Below are 19,192 nucleotides of genomic sequence, written 5' to 3' on the forward strand. Positions count from 1 at the left end.
TTATCCTCCTCTGAGATCCCTCTTCTGAGATTTCCTTTCTTCCCATTTCCCAGATCCCTTTTCCTCTAATAAAGAACCAAATAAATTAACAGGACATAGAAATGTTAGAAAAAGATTTTATTTTATAAATGAAAAAAAACCTGCATTATTTAAAATCCAAATATATGCTAAATTATGCACAATCATCACATAATAGCCACAGAATCTTGAAAATCTGCTGCAGGAAACAGGGGCTCTGTGTGCACTTTATAGCATTTAGACTTAATTTAAGTTTGCCAAACTTAGGGTGTCATTTATAAAGGATTTTTCCCACTGGCACAGAATTGGAGAAAAGCCTTGGTAAATCAGGCCCTTGGTATGCTATGAAGAAATTTATACCCACCCATTAATGTCCTTTCCTTTAGTCCTAACAGACCAGTCCATACTGCAGATGGAGGCAGAGACAAAAATTCAAGCTCTGACTTCACTCTCTATAAAAGATCTGGTGCTGCTTCAGCAACTCAATATGCTATGCCGAAGCTAGAAAACAACCGGGAACCATTGTTAGTTCTGGTTCACCAATTACCATTATAACAAGAATCTACTATCATTTGTTGGGTACTAGGCCTGGGACAGAAATACCAATCCCAAGTTTGCACTCAGGGCTACCGCATTCATTATGGACATCCTTGCATTTGCCATTGGCTCTCCTGATTGTAAGGTTCCCCTAGAGCTAGAGAGAGAGAAGAAGAAAAAAGACATTAGGACACAAGAATAATTTTAAAATCAAACCACAAAGGTCAAGGATTGAAGGTGCTATCTGATCCCCTCTCCCTGGGCTATGTTTCTCTGTTTGGTAACAGGCCCTTTTTTTGCTAAGTCTATCTGTATGACTTCCTATACCTATAGGCATCTATGCGACTATAACTATCTACCTATCTGTATATTTATATATATTCCTATCTATAAGTGAACTCACACCATTTGTTTTTACCGCTGTTCTCCTCTCAGGTTGGGTCCTAGACTTGTCCATTAGGACTAAAAGAAAGGAAATTAACAAGTAAGTATAAATTTCACCTGCTTTCACTTCCTACAGACCAGTTCATAATTGTGGGTTATACCACAGCAGTCCCTATTCCGGGTGGGAGTTACACTTGCTTCCAGGATTGCTGTATTAAATGCTGTCTTTTTTTTTTTTTTCCTATACCCAGATTGTCCCCTAGCATTCTGTAAAAGTATACTGAGATGCCCTTGTAGCTGCCCTACAGATTTCCTCTAGGGTCACTGATCAGCTCGGTGCATAAGACACTGTCGGTGCCTTCTCCCAGTGTCCTTTTAGGCTCACGAACCTTGGTCTTGCCTTTAATATGCAAACTTACTTACTCCATTGCGCCCATGCTGCATTTGAGGTCACTTCCCTCTTGCAGACCTCTGCAGTCAAACACAACCATCTACTTGAGTTCCTGAACTCATTTGTGAATTTCCAGATATCTCAAAAAGAACCTTATGTCTGTCTAGTGATTTGAGCTCCTGCTTCTGACCTTAATCTTTAGCATTCATAAGCCCTGCAGAGAGTGATGTGTCCCATTACTTTCAAGACAGCAAGTTGACATATTGGGCACTATGATCCTTTTTTTTTTTTTTTTTAAGGATTGCCAAAGGACACCTAGCAGATGGACTTTCCCAACAATTTTATGTATGTAAAATTTGTAAACGCCTCGATTAATGATAGGCGGTATAGAAAAAAGAGAAAATAAATAAATACAAGTCCTTGAAATGCTCCTCTATGATGCTTGAAAGGAAGTGAAGGTAGATCTCTTCTTAAGTAAGCTTCCTACCAAACTAGGGAGACTTCCTTCAGTGGAAGACTTGTGATCTTGCCTCCTCAGAAGAATTGTATCTAATTTGTGAGCAGGATGAGGCCAGTCTCCTTCATCTTCCTTACAACAAGCCTGCATTCTATAGGAAATATTTTCCTTGCATTGCTCTTAAGAGTTCACACATTCATTAATCCAGCATATCACTAAACTTCTGAGAAAGAAATGTAATTGAGAAGCTCAATAGAACTTAATCAAATCTTACACCCCACATGGGGCCTGAACTCATGTTAACCTTGCCCTTTTGTGGGCATTGTACTACCTTGTTGGAAGGACCGGATAAGAGTGCCTGGACTCTTCCCTGAAATGTTGTACCTCCACACTGACCTCTTAGAGGGCTTCCACATTTACAATGGCCTTAATCCATGTCTTTACCTGTCCTCGCTATATAGCTTAGTCCTTACTGCACCAAAGTTGGTGAGACAATAGTACGCTCTTTTTGTCAAGAACCATTTGCCTAAGGGGAGGGAGAACTCCTGCTTTGCACTACTGCCTAGTCCTGTAGGAGAACATGATCCTAGACTGGATCTTAACTGACTTTACCAGAGCGCCTGAGAACTATTGGTTCTATAACTTTACCTTGAATCACTCTAGGTCCGACCCTAGATCCTAATTTCTTGACTGCCTAATTTGTAGCTAAAACCTTTGGCATTCTAGATAGCTGGCCTTGGTCCTCTGTCTGGACCTGGCCCCTTTGGTACCCCTTTGGTTCTTATCCAGCTTTGGCTTGTTCTGACCTCACTCTTCTCAACCTGTATGGTTTATGCTGACATACCAACTCCCTGAGGGACAGTCAAGATCAGTTTCATCTTAGCAGCGAGTATGAGGGCCTACAAACGATTAGGAACAGAAAAAAAGATTAGATGTATCTAAATGCAGCATATATCGGCTTAGGGCTACCTCTCGATCTACCACTAGGCTAATGACTGCTTAAAAGAGGGGACAGTTTCCCTCCCTGTATAGGGGAGGCTTACTACTCCTTGCTCCACAAGTATCTGGAGACCCAGCTAACTCAAAGGAGGAGCCTTGTTGCTGTCCTCGAGGAATCCAGGAACAAGTGTTTGACCAATATCTGGTCATAGGACTTGGAGAAAATATGCAGGAATGATTTTGATCCTTTGGCCTGCCCTTCATCCTGGGAGCTCCAGGATAAGAGAATTCCTCATTTTCACTGAAAGATGTGGAATAAAAACTGCAACCCTGAGCTTGTCTTTTTTTTTTTAAGCTACAGGCCCCAGAACCTGCAAATAACTTTCCTTTTTAGTCCCTTTATCCCCGATACCTACAGGGAACAGCAGGGATTTCACCTTTATTGATGCTACAACAATCAGAGGGGAGCCTCGGAGTCTCTCTGAAAGAGTACCCTTGAATTTGGATTACAACCTAAATAATGACTTCCCCCGCTAAACCAAAAAATCTTTTGCTAGACAGACAAATGCTTTGCATATCAGTCTTAGAAAAAACTAAAAAAAAAGTAACTGCACTTTGATTATGCAGAATTCTATTTACATGGAGTACCGGGATCTACCTGTTTTCAGGGGCAGCGGGGTGTTCAGTCGAGGGATTTTGCCGTGGAACGTTAGGGATTCTGGTGGTCCTGAATGGGGAGGGGCTTTTGCCTCTCTCCCCTCTACAAGTCATACTACAGTTCTCATACAGTGAGAAAAAAAACTATATCATAAAACCTAGATTGTACTGATTGCCCTGCGTGGGAGTACCCAAGGGCTCTGCAAACGCACCGTGATCCTTCTCGAACTTGCAAAGACAGGCGCAAAATGGGGAACTCACAAATGGAAATCTCCCCTTTGCTTATCTTCCCTTTTTGTAGCCCCATCAATTGTGGATCCGCCCAGATCCCTCTATCCAGACCTCCCCTTCTCTCTGATCCTTACCTGTGAAAGACTATCAGCATAGCCTCTATTGAAGAATGCTAACCTTACCGCAAGAGGTCTTGAAACACCAGTGATCATACTTAGCAGCCTAGGGAGAGAAAAGAAAGGGGCAATTAGAGAAGATAAGGCCATCGCGGAAAGATTAAATGATTTGTTTGCTTCAGTGTTTACTGAAGAGGACGTTGGGGAGATACCCGTATCGAAGAAGGTTTTCATGGGTGATGATTCAGATGGACTGAACCAAATCACGGTGAACCTAGAAGATGTGGTAGGCCTGATTGACAAACTGAAGAGTAGTAAATCACCTGGACCGGATGGTATTCAACCCAGGGTTCTGAAGGAACTAAAAAATGAAATTTCAGACCTATTAGTAAAAATTTGTAACCTATCATTAAAATCATCCTTTGTACCTGAAGACTGGAGAGTGGCTAATGTAACACCAATATTTAAAAAGGGCTCCAGGGGTGATCCGGGAAACTACAGACCAGTTAGCCTGACTTCAGTGCCAGGAAAAATAGTGGAAAGTGTTCTAAATATCAAAATCACAGAACATATAGAAAGACATGGTTTAATGAAACAAAGTCAGCATGGCTTTACCCAAGGCAAGTCTTGCCTCACAAATCTGCTTCACTTTTTTAAAGGAGTTAATAAACATGTAGATAAAGGCGAACCGGTAGATGTAGTATATTTGGATTTTCAGAAGGCGTTTGACAAAGTTCCTCATAAGAGGCTTCTAGGAAAAGTAAAAAGTCATCGGATAGGTGGCGATGTCCTTTCGTGGATCACAAACTGGCTAAAAGACAGGAAACAAAGAGTAGGATTAAATGGACAGTTTTCTCAGTGGAAGGGAGTGGGCAGTGGAGTGCCTCAGGGATCTGTATTGGGACCCTTACTTTTCAATATATTTATAAATGATCTGGAAAGAAATACGACAAGTGAGGTAATCAAATTTGCAGATGATACAAAATTGTTCAGAGTAGTTAAATCACAAGCAGACTGTGATAAATTGCAGGAAGACCTTCTGAGACTGGAAAATTGGGAATCCAAATGGCTGATGAAATTTAATGTGCATAAGTGCAAGGTGATGCATATAGGGAAAAATAACCCATGTTATAGTTACACAATGTTAGGTTCCATATTAGGTGCTACCACCCAAAAAAGAGATCTAGGCGTCGTGGTGGATAACACGTTGAAATCATCGGTTCAGTGTGCTGCGGCAGAATGTTGGGAATTTTTAGAAAGGGACTGGTGAATAAAACAGAAAATGTCATAATGCCTCTGTATCGCTCCATGGTGAGACCGCACCTTGACTGATATGTACAATTCTGGTTGCCACATCTCAAAAAAGATATAGTTGCGATGGAGGAGGTACAGAGAAGGGCGACCAAAATGATAAAGGGAATGGAACAGCTCCCCTATGAGGAAAGACTAAAGAGGTTAGGACTTTTCAGCTTGGAGAAGAGACGACTGAGGGGGGATATGATAGAGGTGTTTAAAATCATGAGAAGTCTAGAACGGGTTAATGTGAATCAGTTATTTACTCTTTCGGATAATAGAAAGACTAGGGGGCACTCCTTGAAGTTAGCATGTGGCATATTTAAAACTAATCAGAGAAAGCTCTTTTTCACTCAACGCACAATTAAACTCTGGAATTTGTTGTCGGAGGATGTGGTTAGCAGATAGTGTAGCTGGGTTTAAAAAAGGATTGGATAAGTTCTTGGAGAAGAAGTCCATTAACTGCTATTAATTAATTTGACTTAGAAAATAGCCACTGCTATTACTAGCAAGAGTAGCATGGCATAGACTTAGTTTTTGGGTACTTGCCAGGTTCTTATGGTCTGGATTGGCCACTGTTGGAAACAGGATGATGGGCTTGATGGATCCTTGGTCTGACCCAGTATGGCATGTTCTTATGAGAAGTGTTTGAGTCAAGCCTTCCTCCTTCTGATCTTGGAGTTTGAATCTTTTTTTTTTTGTTCAGCAAGTAATGGCTTCATAGCTGAAGGCAACTCCCATCTACTCCAGTATCCCACCCTGAGCAATTTTTCCTTCTCATGGGAACATGTCTATTTGGTTGCATGTGGGTCGGCAGGGCAGAAGAGTTACCAATGCTACCTCCAAACTGATTATACACATTTTTGGGGCAGCTTTTGTAATTGTCTGCCAAAATTTCCAGCTTAATTTGATTTTTTCTCATTGATAAGCAGGCTTATTTAGCCATGCTGACTGGGTGACATCATCCTGTCATCACAGGGAGAAGCTTTCTCTCTAAGCTCAAGAAGTCTTTTCATCTATGGCTGCACGGCTACTTACCACACATATTGAGTGTGCTCCTCAGTTTCATTTTTTTTTGCGCTCTGCACGGACATGTGGGGCTGTTCTCTCTCTACTTTCTCCTCAGTACAAAAAAAAAAAAGAAGAAAATCAGAGAAGAACATCATTTAAAAATGTCCATATCAGGGTTTAAATTCTGTGAATATGGAAAAATCATGTTGGTGACTGATGGGCACAAATACTGCTATTTGTGCCTCGGTCCCAATCATGATCAAACGCTCTGTGAGCAATGCGGGAGAATGTCTCCAAGAGCTCAGTGCCACTGAGCGGCAATGATCCTTCGACTAAGAGAAGAAAAGTCAGGATCTTATGCTCATCCTCTGGCAGATGGAAGATCAAAGCAGTCATCCGCAGGACCAAAGATCTCACATCTAGATCGGGCGAAACGCTCTTCTTCGCTCTGATCTAAATCGAACGCATACAGCAGTGCCTCGATAACATCGGCGCACATAAATGCGCCGAAGACAATGAATGCGCCTACAACTTCTGTGCACATCTCAGCGCCAAGGACATGCATGAACATCTCAGCACCGAGGACATGAGCGCACAGCTTGGCACAGAAGACATCGGTGCACAACTTGGCACCAAAGACACTGACACGTAGGAAGGCACCTACAGAGCACATCACTCCGAACACATCGGCGCACATTGGGGCACTGAAGAGATCCAAAAAGCCGACTCAGCAAACACAGTTGGAGAAATCTAACTTGCCAGTGCCAATTCAATCTTCCAAACACACATCAGACAATGAAGTCTCTTTAAACATTGAAGCACTTTCAAAGTTTATTGTACAACCAGATCTGTCACCATCAGGAGATATGGTGTAATCACCATCTCACAATCCCTTCTTACAGTTGTCTGAACAGGAAATGGAAGACGAATCATCAATGGAGCTGATCTCCTCACCAGAATCTAGTCAATCCGAAGGGGAATTCTCACTGACCCAACGTTGCCACTCCCCTTCTTTACAAGAACCCTTATTGGACAAGCCAAAAATACAACTATCAGAACCTCCAGCACCTAGACCTGCTGCACTAAGAGAAAACATCTTAAAAGCAACAATACTTTTGTCTCGGTGACACAGATGCACATCTCATCGATTTACTAGCTCTGCATCCTTGCTGGAAAGGTCTCAGCCATCTGTCAGCTTTTGTTACAGATCAGCAGCGGATGAAACACTAACACAAATAACTTCCATTTTGAAGTCCTTTTTTGATAATCTACCTACTCAGCAGGAGATGGGGACCCCTCATTCCCCATTTCAATCGGAAGCAAGTCATTCTTATTTCTCTGACCACGCTCCTTTACCTTTAAAGCTGAGCATTAGCCCACAGGACTCTTGACAGCCCTCCAGTCTCGCCAGTATTGTCTCACTGCCCTGATGAATCCCAACCTTTCTCCCTGGGGGACTCAATGGGCATCCCTTCAGAAGAATTGGCTCAACCATCATCTCCTCCAGAGGACCTAACTTATGCCAAGTTTTAGAAAAGGTGGGAATTCTACTAAAAACTGAAACTAGAAAAGTGCCCAATCCTAGGGCTGAGACAATGGGCTCTTCCTTCTTATTCGTTACTGGACTCAATCATGGATAGATGTGGGAATCCCCTAACTCTCTGGTCATAACGTCCAGGAAGTTGGATCTCAAATATAAAATGCAAAAATCCACCCACTACAGCATGGTTCAAATTCTGCATGCCTTAGTTGTGGTAGAATCTGCAATGAAAAAGGCAAAGAAAACAAGGCTATATTCCAATACACCTCCTTGAAAAGTTGCTAGATGAATTCGGCAGGAGAATTTTTCAGAATTCCATGCTCGATGCTCGAATTCACCAACATCAATTTTATATAACACAATATTTGTATGAATGCGTTCAAAACCTGATATCCTTTATCTCACAACCACATGGAGATATGGGAACACCTCAGCCGCTTGCAGACTTACGTCACCTTCTCAGAACAACCTTTGAGAGGTTTGATACGTCAGCCGGATCCTCAACAGCTTCTATAGCAGCCAGACATCTAGCATGGCTCCATTCTAGTGCAATAAGAGAGGATGGGCATGATAAATTAGCAAACTTACCATGTAAGGGAGAGAACCTTTTAGTGAGAAACTTAGGGAAACAGTCTCTCAAATCAAAGAGAAAAATGTAGCAGTACAGTCTCTAATGTCTCCAATTGAAACATCATCTTCTAATAGAAATACTTTTCAAACTACAGGAAAAACTTCTACCCACGTAGATCATACAGGGTTTACCAAACTTATTACCACCCTTACTGACCTCACGCCTATCAGCAAGCAAGACAAGCTCAGCAGCAGCAACAGAGGAACCACTCAAGGGGTCAATGATCCCAGAAAGTGCAACAATCAATGTCCCAGAAGTAACAGAGTTTTTAAGGGACAGCCAGCCAGCCACAAAACGCAGGGCATGTCAGGGGTAGAATTTCATCCTTCTTCCATGCTTGGTCCAAGATAACAACTGATCAATCGGTTCTGGAGATAATTTCCCAAGGTTACAGGCTACAGTTCTCCTGGGTACCCCGTTACCACACTTAGTAGCCTGCACCAGCAGACAATCTCACATACTGTTACTTCATCAGGAAGTAAGAACTCTGTTGGACCAACAAGTGATCCGCCCTCTTCCACCTTCCCAAATACACAAGGGCTACTACTCCCAGTACTTTCTCATTCCCAAGAAATCAGGAGGTCTCTGTCCAATCCTAGACTTACGTTCTCTCAACAAGTTTGTCAAGAGATAGAAATTCAAAGATGACCTCTTTGAAATCAATTTTCCCTTTCCTGCAACCCAATGACTGGAATTGCTCTTTGGACCTAAAGAATGCTCACATTCCCATCCATAGAGCCTATTGGCAGTACTTTTGCTTCCAAATTGGGGACCATCATTACCAGTACAAGGTACTCCCCTTCGGACTCTCATCTGCCCCAAGAGTGTTTCCAAAATATCTGTGGTAGTTGTGGCTCACGGAAACAAAAGAGCCATATATTCCCATTCCTCGACGACTTGCTGATTGTGTCTCCAAATCTGGACACAATACAGTATCACCTAAAGGAGTCAACTCAATGCTTAGAAGGCTTGGGTTGGATCATAAATTACGAGAAATCCCAGCTTCACCAGTCTCAAACTATTCAGGGCTTTTCTACCTCAGGACAGAGCTCAGATCCTGCGCTCTCAATGTCAAATTCTCTTCAAACAGAATGTAACGACTGTACACCAAGTACTTGTCTTATTGGGGCACATGGCAGCAGCAATTCATGTCATCCCTCAAACTGAACTCCACATGAGATGACTTCAATGGGGAATAAAGTTTCAATGGAATCAGTGACAGCAAATGATGACAAAGAGAATTCGACTCACAATCTCATGAAAAAAGATATAAAGTGGTAGATGAAACCTTTGGTATTATCCAAAGGAGCACCATTCAGAAATCCTCCCCATCGATTACTCATTACATCAGATGCATCGACGAAAGGATGGGGAGCCTACCTACTTCAGTGGAAAACCCAAGTCACCTGCAGATAAATCTCTTGGAACTAAGAGCCATAAAACATGCACTTCACACATTCCAGTCAACGATTTGAAGAATGTCTGTACTGATCTGCACGGTCAATCAAGTAGCTATGTTCTTTTTATTTATTTATTTATTTAAAAACATTTCTATACCGTCTTTCACAAGCAAATAGCTGACCAAAACGGTTTATAATAAAATGTAAAAAATAAACAATAATTTTAAAAATAAAATAGAATAAGATAAATAAAATAAAAATAAAAATGAAATAAAATGAAAAATAGCATCAACTAATTAAGTAAATAAAAATAAATATACTGAAAACAGTAAAAATAAAAGTAAAAATAAAAATGAAAAATGAAAAAAATGAAAAACTACAAAGCAAAAATAGGAGATCACGTGATGTGGTGAGCCAGAGGGACGTTTTTCCACTGGCTCCAGGGCCCACTCCCACCATCGCGGTCCATTCACGCGTTCAAAGCCTTGCTACCGGAGAATTGACCAACACACCGCAGAGAGCTTATGTCCATCGTCAATTATATGCATAATGTCTCTCCAGTGATGGCTTCAAAGAGTGGCAAAAGGGAGAGAGAGAGAAACCGAAGGTCAGTGATCCCAAAATGGTGGCCGCTAGGGAAAGTAAGCACTTGCCAGCTCCCCCAATGCTTTCAATCGCGGAAATTAAGGAGGCGATTCATGAAGCGTTAGATGAAAAACTACAGCATATTACATCCCAATTGGGGGAAGTGAAAGAGGCTTTGAATGATATGCTACCTCGTATGGATCACATAGAAAACAGGATTTCCCTCTTAGAAGATGATGCAACCCAAAACGAGAACAAAATAGCTGACCGTGATAAAAAAAAAAAAGATCTTCAGCTCAAAGTAGATGAACTTGAAAATCGAGCAAGAAGAGGAAGAGGTCTTCTTCAAAGACCTGGCCCTGCCCACACTTTCAGCGTCCCAACTAGCTTTTTTTAACCGACCCCTACAGACCTATGAAATATCACAAATTATAGCTGCTGCCAATATGGGTAGGTCCCCTGGCCCAGATGGCTTCTCTTGTGAATTTTACAAAATGCTTACATCGCAGGTTTCTCTCCCCTTGACAAAATATTTCACAGAGGGAATTGTGCGGAAGGGCTTCCCTGCCTCCTTTAGGGAAGCTTACATTATTGTGCTTCCTAAGCCGGGGAAGGATCTTACGTGCCCCTCGGCTTACCGACCCATTTCGTTACTAAATTGTGACTGTAAGATTTTGACCAAGGCCCTTGCGGAACGCCTGAAAGTTCTCCTTCCAAGAATAATTTCACCACATCAAGCGGGATTTGTGACAGGGCGAAAACCCAACCAAAATATTATCAAGCTGCTTACAGCTATGAATATTTGTCAACACCAAAATATTCCAGCACTTATTATTGGATTTGACTCAGAGAAAGCCTTCGATAGGGTGGAGTGGAGATATCTCTTCTCCATTTTACAAAGATTTGGCATTCGAGGGGAATTCTTACATTATATATCTCTCATATAATGACCCTGCATCATATATTTTAGTAAATGACTGTCTCTCAACAGCGGTAAAAATCAGGAGGGGGGTGCGACAAGGATGCCCTCTCTCTCCCTTACTATATCTATTATCTTTAGATCCCCTTCTACGGAAAATTGATGCATGCCGAGCAGTGAAGGGGTTTGTGGGGCCAAAATATATTTTTAAAATCGCGGCCTTTGCAGATGATCTATTGGTGTTTCTAACACAACCCCAACTATCCCTACAGGCAGTACTGGAAATTCAGTCTCAGTACGGCTCCTTTGCAGGCCTTCGGATAAATTGTGACAAATCTGAAGCTCTCGATGTTACTGGCACTTTGCGAAGACAGTGGCTGGGTAGTTTTCCACTTAGGTGGGCAAGGGGCTCTTTGAAATATTTAGGCCTGAATATTCCAGCTCGGGTGGCATATTTCTACACGGTCAATGTACAACCTCTGCTAAATTCCACTCTGACCACCCTGCGGAGATGGGAGCCTTTACCTTTATCATTGATGGGTCGGGTACAGCTATTTAAGATGGTCTTGTTACCCAACTGGTTATATCTTCTTCAATTAGCCCCACTCTGGATTTCAAAAGGTGATCATCATCAACTTAATCAGGCGCTACGTTCCTTTTTCTGGAGGGGTGGACGAGCCCGTTTACCACTCCATACTTTGAACAGTTCGAAGGAAACTGGAGGATTAGGATGTCCAAATTTAATGTGGTACAATTTAGCCTGTAGTCTTAGACATATTAGAGATTGGCTTTTCTCCCTGACGTCAGTAACCCCATATCATTACCTACTAGAATGGTATGGGGTATCATCGTTAAATCCTTTATTACAACTGCCCATAACATTGGTTCCTTCCCATATAAAACACAGGAATTGTTACGTACTTGTAGGAAGGCCTGGCAGTTGTTTTGCAAGATGGGACGTGTTCTAAACCCAATAACCCCGTTACTCACTATCACGGGTCATAATTTATTTACTCCCGGCAGAGAGAATAAAATATTCTCCAGCTGGCATCAAAAGGGACTTACTTACATATTTGACCTGCAGGACAGGCTTACGGGAAATATAATTCCTTTTCACATATTACAGCAAACTTACACACTACCCGCATCGGACCTGTATGCATATCTTCAAGTTACCCATTTTATACAATCCATGAAAGCCACTTTGCTACAGACTCCAGACACCCAAAAACTCAGAGATATAGTGCAAGTGAGTAAACAAGGTAAAGCAAATGTATCATATTATTATCGGGAGGTTATGGGATTATCAGCTTCCCAAGTTTTAACTCAGATTTATAACAGTTGGAAAAAATGGGCTCTTTTCGATCTGACCTTTGTGGAATTTCAAAATTGTTTTAAAAGCTTACCTACTGTATCGGAGAATGTTCTCCTGCAAGAAACACAGTACAAATTTCTTTGGCAGAGTTTCATCACCCCTCTCAAGGCCTACCAAATGAAGATTTCACCCTCCTCCCAATGCCCAAAATGTACAAATTCCGAGGGCACCTTTTTCCATTGTTTTTGGGACTGTGGGCCCATTTCCAAATTTTGGAGGAGGGTGTACCGGGCATGTTCCACCTTTTTACGAAAGGTGTTGGTCCCTAACCCTAACCTTTGGCTTTTTGGAGTGAATGCAGCCACCCATATACAGCTCTCTGACTCCGAAAATCTATTTATACTTAAGGCTGGATTGGTGGGGAAACAAATTATTCTAAAAAATTGGCTTAACCCCGGTAGCCCCAGCCATGAGCACTGGTTTCGTGATCTGGTGATCCTATGCTCTATGGAGCATGCTATCCTCACGCCGACTATGCCAAGGAAATCTGTGCAGACCTCTTTAACATGGGCAGCCTTTACAGCTCATCTCAATCCTAGTATTGGCACATACAGAGACCCTTGGACCAAGTTTCCCGTGAATCAGTCTGGAGAGAGGGCACATGCGCATTCTACTGGACACCGGGATCCGGTCCCATCGAACAAGTTACCTTCAGATCATTCCAGCACCTAAAGAAAGACATTTTTTCTTTTTACCTAAGACTTTTCAATGTTTAAAGTTCTGGTTCTTCAATAGTTCTGAATATTGGAAAAACCTCTGAAGAGAAAGGGGGGGGAGGTTCAGGGGAGCGGAGGGGAGGAGAAGGGGTTTAAATTGTCTTTATAAGTTGAAAAGTGAAAAATTGATTCTGCTTATACTGTCTTGTTAAAGAAACTCAAAAAATAAATTAAAAAAAAAAAAGCAAAAATAGTAAAGCAGGAAAAAAAAATACAATGGATTCATTAAACCCCTAATTCTAATAATTGTTCTACATAAACCAAGAAGGAGGGTCAGGTTCCAGGTCTCTCTGCAAAGAAGCAATCCAGATCTGCAAATGGTCAGAACAAAACGGAATATTTCTCCAAGCATCATACTGACCGGGGTTAGCAAATACCGAAGCGGACAAACTCAGCAGGATTTTTCATCCGGATGAATGGTCTCTGGACCTGAGAATAGCAGATGATCTATTTGTCTGCTGGGGAACACCTTGCAAGGATCTTTTCGCAATGGATCTCAACACAAAGGTGGAGGCCTTGTCTTCGATTCTCCCCAGCAATCGCAGAATACCCAGGTTGTGTTTCTAATCCTTTGGACAGAAGACCTATTCTACACCTATCTTCCAATTCCGCTCATATCTCGAACAATACAGAAATGTATATCGGACAAGGCAGAAAGGATACTTATAGCTCCGGCATGACTGAGACAACTATGGTTTGCCTATCTAATACAACTCTCAACTCAACCCAAACTGTTTCGAGGAAACAGCGCAAGAATTCTAACCGAGGAGAGGGGGGTGCTTATTCACCAGATGCACTCCGACTGCCACCACAAATCACGGAAGTGTTAATGGCAGCCAGGAAACCATCCACAAGAAGGAACTACTCCTTCAAACGGAAGGGATATTCTAATTGGTGTGACCAATGGAGCATTGATCCCTTCACTTGCTCCCCAAAAACTTACTGACATATCTACACGCTCTTTCAACCTCGGGTTTAACAGTGACTTTAATCTGAGTTCACCTGAGCGCTAAAATAGCGTATCACTTCACAGATAAAGGTTCCCCAATCTCTTCTCATCCATTAATTTTGAAGTTAATGAGAGGATTACTACATATTCACCCCCCAATACAGAAATCTCTAGTTCCATGGGACGTGAATGTTGTCCTAGATAGCCTAATGAGGGCTCCATTTGAACCCATGGAGTCCTCGTCTTTAAACACAATATTTGGAAGGTACTTTTCCTAGTAGCAGTCATGTCGGCCAGGAGAATAAGTGAGCTCCAGGCTCTGGTAATTAATTATCCATACCTTCAACTCCATCACGACAAGGTCCTACTATGACTCACCCATCCTTTTTACCAAAAGTGGTTTCAGCTTTTCACTTAAATCAAACAATTTCATTACCAAGCTTTTTTCCCTAAACTTCACGCGATGGGGGGTCACATAATGTGGTGAACAGGGGAGGACGTGCTCCACAGAGCTCCGGGTGCCACGCTTCAATAATATCTTTTTTTTAGCTGCCTACAACTCTTTTCTGCTGTAAAAACAATATCCTCCTTGAAATATGTCGATCGCCTCCTATATGCAATGATCACCTTCCAGTATGCCAATAAAAACCTGCAAGAAAGAAAAAGAGAAAACTAAAATTATAGACACCAAAATGGTGTCTGCGTCCGATTCGACATGCAGCAAGGGACCAAACAGAAATATGGCAGAGGAACTTAAAGCAGCCGTTCTAGAAGCCCTGGATGTCAAATTTGCTTCCATCTCAGCGCAAATCACAGAGGTATGAACCAATCTGTCGGAACTGAATAACTGCTTTGAACAAATAGAAGGCAGAGTGGCTGTGTTGGAGGATGATGCCTTTGCAGCAACCGCTAAAATATTAGCACTTGAAAAAGCAATAGTGGCATAAACCTCCAAACTCGATGAGTTGGAAAATAGAGCCCGCCAATCTAACTTACGCTTATTGGGCCTTCCAGAATCTATAGCTGACCGGAATCTTGGTTTGTTCCTGGAATTGTGGTTGCCGGAATCTCTCCATCTTCCTGAACTACATTCCACTCTTAAGATCGAAAGGGCCCAACGGCTAGGCCCATAGAAAGAAAAGGACCTGAGACCAAGAATAGTCATAGCGAAGATCTTAAACTTTGTGCACAAGCAGGCTATTTTACAGGCCTATCGCAAATCCCCGGAGCTTACCTACAAATCAATGAGGGATAGAATCTTCCAGGACTATTTTGCCCGAATTTCAGCTTTGCGGCAAGGATTTTCCCCAGTATGCTCCAATTTATTTAAGAAACAGATTACATTTTCGCTCCAGTTTCCGGCACGACTAAATATATGGCATGGTGATGCAATCAAATTCTTTGATTCGGTAGAGGAGGCAAAAAGAATTTTGGACTCACTCGTCTATTAATATCTTTATATTGTGTGGAAAATTGTTAGAGGCCTAATATGGTGTGAAAGAAGATGGTTTTTTTAACCTGATCAACGCCATTTTGTCAGCCGTTTTTCTTCAGCTGATGGAATTCGGACCTTTCAGCCTCTGCTTTCAACACAAGATCTTAGACTGTCTGACCTTACAGATCTCTAAGTCATCCTCATGATTAGGAATTGCTCTATCTGTTGCGCTGGGGGTGGACCCTTGGCCTGGTGCAGGATTGGTACGGCCCTCTGGTCGGACCCAGAGAGTGCCTGCCACCAGGAGGCGGAGTACACAAGGAGGTAGAGGCTAGCTGGAGCTTCACCAATAGCAATCCAGGGTTTCTGCAAGTTGAGCGCTTGGGTACCCGGACCGCCTGGACTTAGGTGGGCCTCGGAGGGTCTCCCGGAGAGATAGCAGAGAGGTGTGCCCACTTCGAGCAAAGGTGCATGGCTGTTGAGAAGAGGGTGGACTAGACCTGGTCAGGGATCACCAGAGATCTCAGGAAAGACACAGGATATGAAAGTCCTCCGGGCAAGATAGGCAATGCCTATAGGTCTAGTCTGCGGAAGGCCGCGGGCAGCATCCGGACAGGCTGGTCTGATGGTCACAGGAGAAAATAGAGTGTCTGAGTGGAGCGCAAGGGTCAAAGCCAGGGTATCTGTCCAAGGGTAGTCAGCCAAAGCAAGGGTCAGTTTCCAAGATCAGTCCGAACATAGTCAAGACAAGGAGAGGCAAAGGTCGGTTCCAGGCGGTGGTCAAACGTGGTCCGATGACAAGCAGAGGTCAGGTCCGATGACAAGCAGAGGTCAAACGTGGTCAGGCAAGCAGGGGTCAGTTCTGGGTATCAGTCCAAGAAGGTACTACCAAGGAGGAACGTGGAGCAGGGACCGGACAGACACTGGGACACAGGGAGGACCACGGAACACAGGAACGCAAGAGCACTGGAACAACAGGAACGCAGGAACACTGGAACAGAAGACTGGCTTAAGGACAAGGAGCAAAGGACAGCAACTAGCTACACCGGAGATGTCGACCCGATTGCCAAGGCAACATTCTGGTGACAGGGCCTCGCCTTATATACCAACTCTAAATGATGTCATCATTGGGTGTCGCAGACTGGTTTCCCATGCTGGGCCCTTTAAAGGGCCGAGTGGTCCGTGCGTGCCTAGAGGTGGGGCCAACGTCGAGGAGGACGCTCAGCCCCAGCGTGAGGAGCGCTGCGAGTCAAAAGGCCCCAACGGGCCTGGGGACGCCTGAGAACGCTGCAGACGAGAGGAGCTAGCCGTGGCTGCGAGGGAAGACGGACCAGGACCTGCCAGAGCGCAACACTGTCTGGTTTGTTACAATATACCCTTTAGAGCAAGACGTAACTCAAATATCCCCTATTGTTCTTTTAATGCTGGCTCACGTCTTTACAACCCCTGCCGTTCTTTTGCATGGAAATGACCGTTCTTTTTGGTCTCTGTGTTCTGGGTCAGACCGTTTTAACATACACAGCCAACTGATTTTACCTCAACTTCGTCTTTAATTTCACTTGGTGGCGTATAGACATTATCCTCATTTATTTTTTACTGTATCAATTACGTGACTTTCCACCCCAGCTATATGGGGATTTTTGCTCTTTCTGATGTTTTTTGGGAACTGGGATGGGATGGGATGGGAGGGAGGGTGATTGGGATATTTGGTGGGGATGTTTACTGTTATGCTCAGGCTTGTGAACCCTTGGGCCGACGGAAGGATGGAATACCTTAGGAGGATGATCCGTAGGTTCTCCCGTCGGGTGGCGAGGCAGGAACAGAAGACGTGACCAGCTGACCCTCGGCACTGGAGACAGAGGCGACTGTGGAGGCAGACGAAGAGTTGTGACGTCAAAGGAAGGAAGTGTGTCTTTGCCACTGGAAGCCCGCGGTCCCCCCAGGAGGAGCCCTTAGGGACCCGGACCACTGGGACTTAGGTGGACCTTTGAGAGGTCAAGAACTTCGGTGCAAGGGCTGACTGGAGCTTCACCCCTGGAAGCCTGCGGTCCCCCCAGGAGGAGCCCGTAGGGACCCAGGCCGCTGGGACTTAGGCGGGCCCTTGGAGACTAAGGTCAAGAAGAAGTCCGAGGTCAAGTGCCAGAGGGTCATCGCTTACCAGTCCGAGGTCACACAGCGAGGGATCACCACTTGCCAGTCCGACGTCAATACCAGGAATCACCACTAGCCGATCCGAAGTCACACACCAGGAACACCAAGACGAAACAGGAACAAGGATCCAAAGCACAAGAACTCACCAAAGCAAGCAGACCTGACTAACCACGGAAGTTGCCAAGTCAAGGAATGAGCAGAGGAAGTCTCCTTTTATACTTCCTCTGCTCTGGCTCATAGGAAACAGGTGAGTCTAGTTAAAGGGATCAGGTCCCTTTAAATCTGAGACGGGGGTGCGGCCTCGCGCCTAAGGATGGCGGCGGCCTTCTTGGATTTCCTCCGCGGAGGAAACGCCGCTGGACGCCGAGGGAGGAGCGGGGACGGCTCCCAACCTGGCAACCAGCACCAGGGTCCATGTCGGAGCGAGGGACGTTGGATCCGGAGCTTCTCCCAGAACTCCCGCGGCGGGTCGCCGCCGCGGGCATGGTAGGGGGCCGCGCCCGTGGTCGTCCACAGGCATGAAACACAACATTTGCATGTTTAATCTTATGTATGCGAAGATACATATGGAAGTTCCAATTGTCCAAATGGTGAAAAATTGTCAGTGTGAGAGACCAACTTGGATACCGAACCGGGTTGGGATGCCCAAATTACTGAGGATTTGGTATAACAAAAGAATGGAAAGAAGGCCTGTATATCTGTGAAAACTCTTAATCAACTGATTTCCCAAGGGGGGATGAATTGTCCCAATTTACGCTTCTACAACCTAGCCTGTATGTTAAGGTTTTTATGAGACTGGGTTTTGAAGACTTCATACTTCACCCCATGTCAACAATTAGCAGGCTGGCTAGATCTCCCCTCACTTAATCATATTCTACATGCAAATAGCGCTTCCTTGTCCCCTGTTTTATCAACCCAAATATTGATAATCTCAGGCTGGAAGGCTTGGTTTTATCTATGTCAATTGCTTAATCTCCCCTCTAGATTATCATCGTTACTAAGCATCTGTGATAATGATCTGTTTCCCTGGCCAAATGTCGCTCTGTGTTTCATAGATGGAGGGAACTCAGTTTGGAGTTCATATTCCAATTCTTCTCACAAAGCACAGGTCAGTTACTCTGTTTCCCAGAGCTGCAAAAGCAATTCGCATTACCATCCTCTGATCTCTTCCCATATTTATAATTACAACATTTCATCAAAACATATGAAGACTCATTTAAATGCACGCCTCAGGCTTTGACTTTACATAGTATTGTTTTAGGCAACCATAAGCATAAACCACCTCCGAGCGCAACAGATCTGCTCCAGCTGCAGCCAAATTCTTAATATTTCAATACCTGTAGATCCTACATTGTGGCTTTTCGGAGTCACATTCCATACTTCTATAACAGTTGACTTCCCTACCTTTAAATTTTTACAGAAAGCTAGCCTGGTGGGAAAAAAATGATCCTGTGCAA

The 19,192-nt window shown here is 43.7% G+C and overlaps 1 long non-coding RNA gene across 1 annotated transcript in view; it reads left to right on the top strand.

The window, feature by feature from the left end:
• The window catches only part of LOC115097375, a 52,425-nt gene that overhangs the window by 3,368 nt on the left and 29,865 nt on the right, over positions 1–19,192 (top strand). The window contains exon 2 of the long non-coding RNA XR_003858268.1: positions 991–1,039. This is a non-coding gene — a long non-coding RNA (uncharacterized LOC115097375). The remainder of the gene's footprint in view (positions 1–990; positions 1,040–19,192) is intronic.

Source organism: Rhinatrema bivittatum, chromosome 8 (genome assembly GCF_901001135.1).
Source record: "Rhinatrema bivittatum chromosome 8, aRhiBiv1.1, whole genome shotgun sequence".
Lineage (NCBI taxonomy): Eukaryota > Metazoa > Chordata > Amphibia > Gymnophiona > Rhinatrematidae > Rhinatrema > Rhinatrema bivittatum.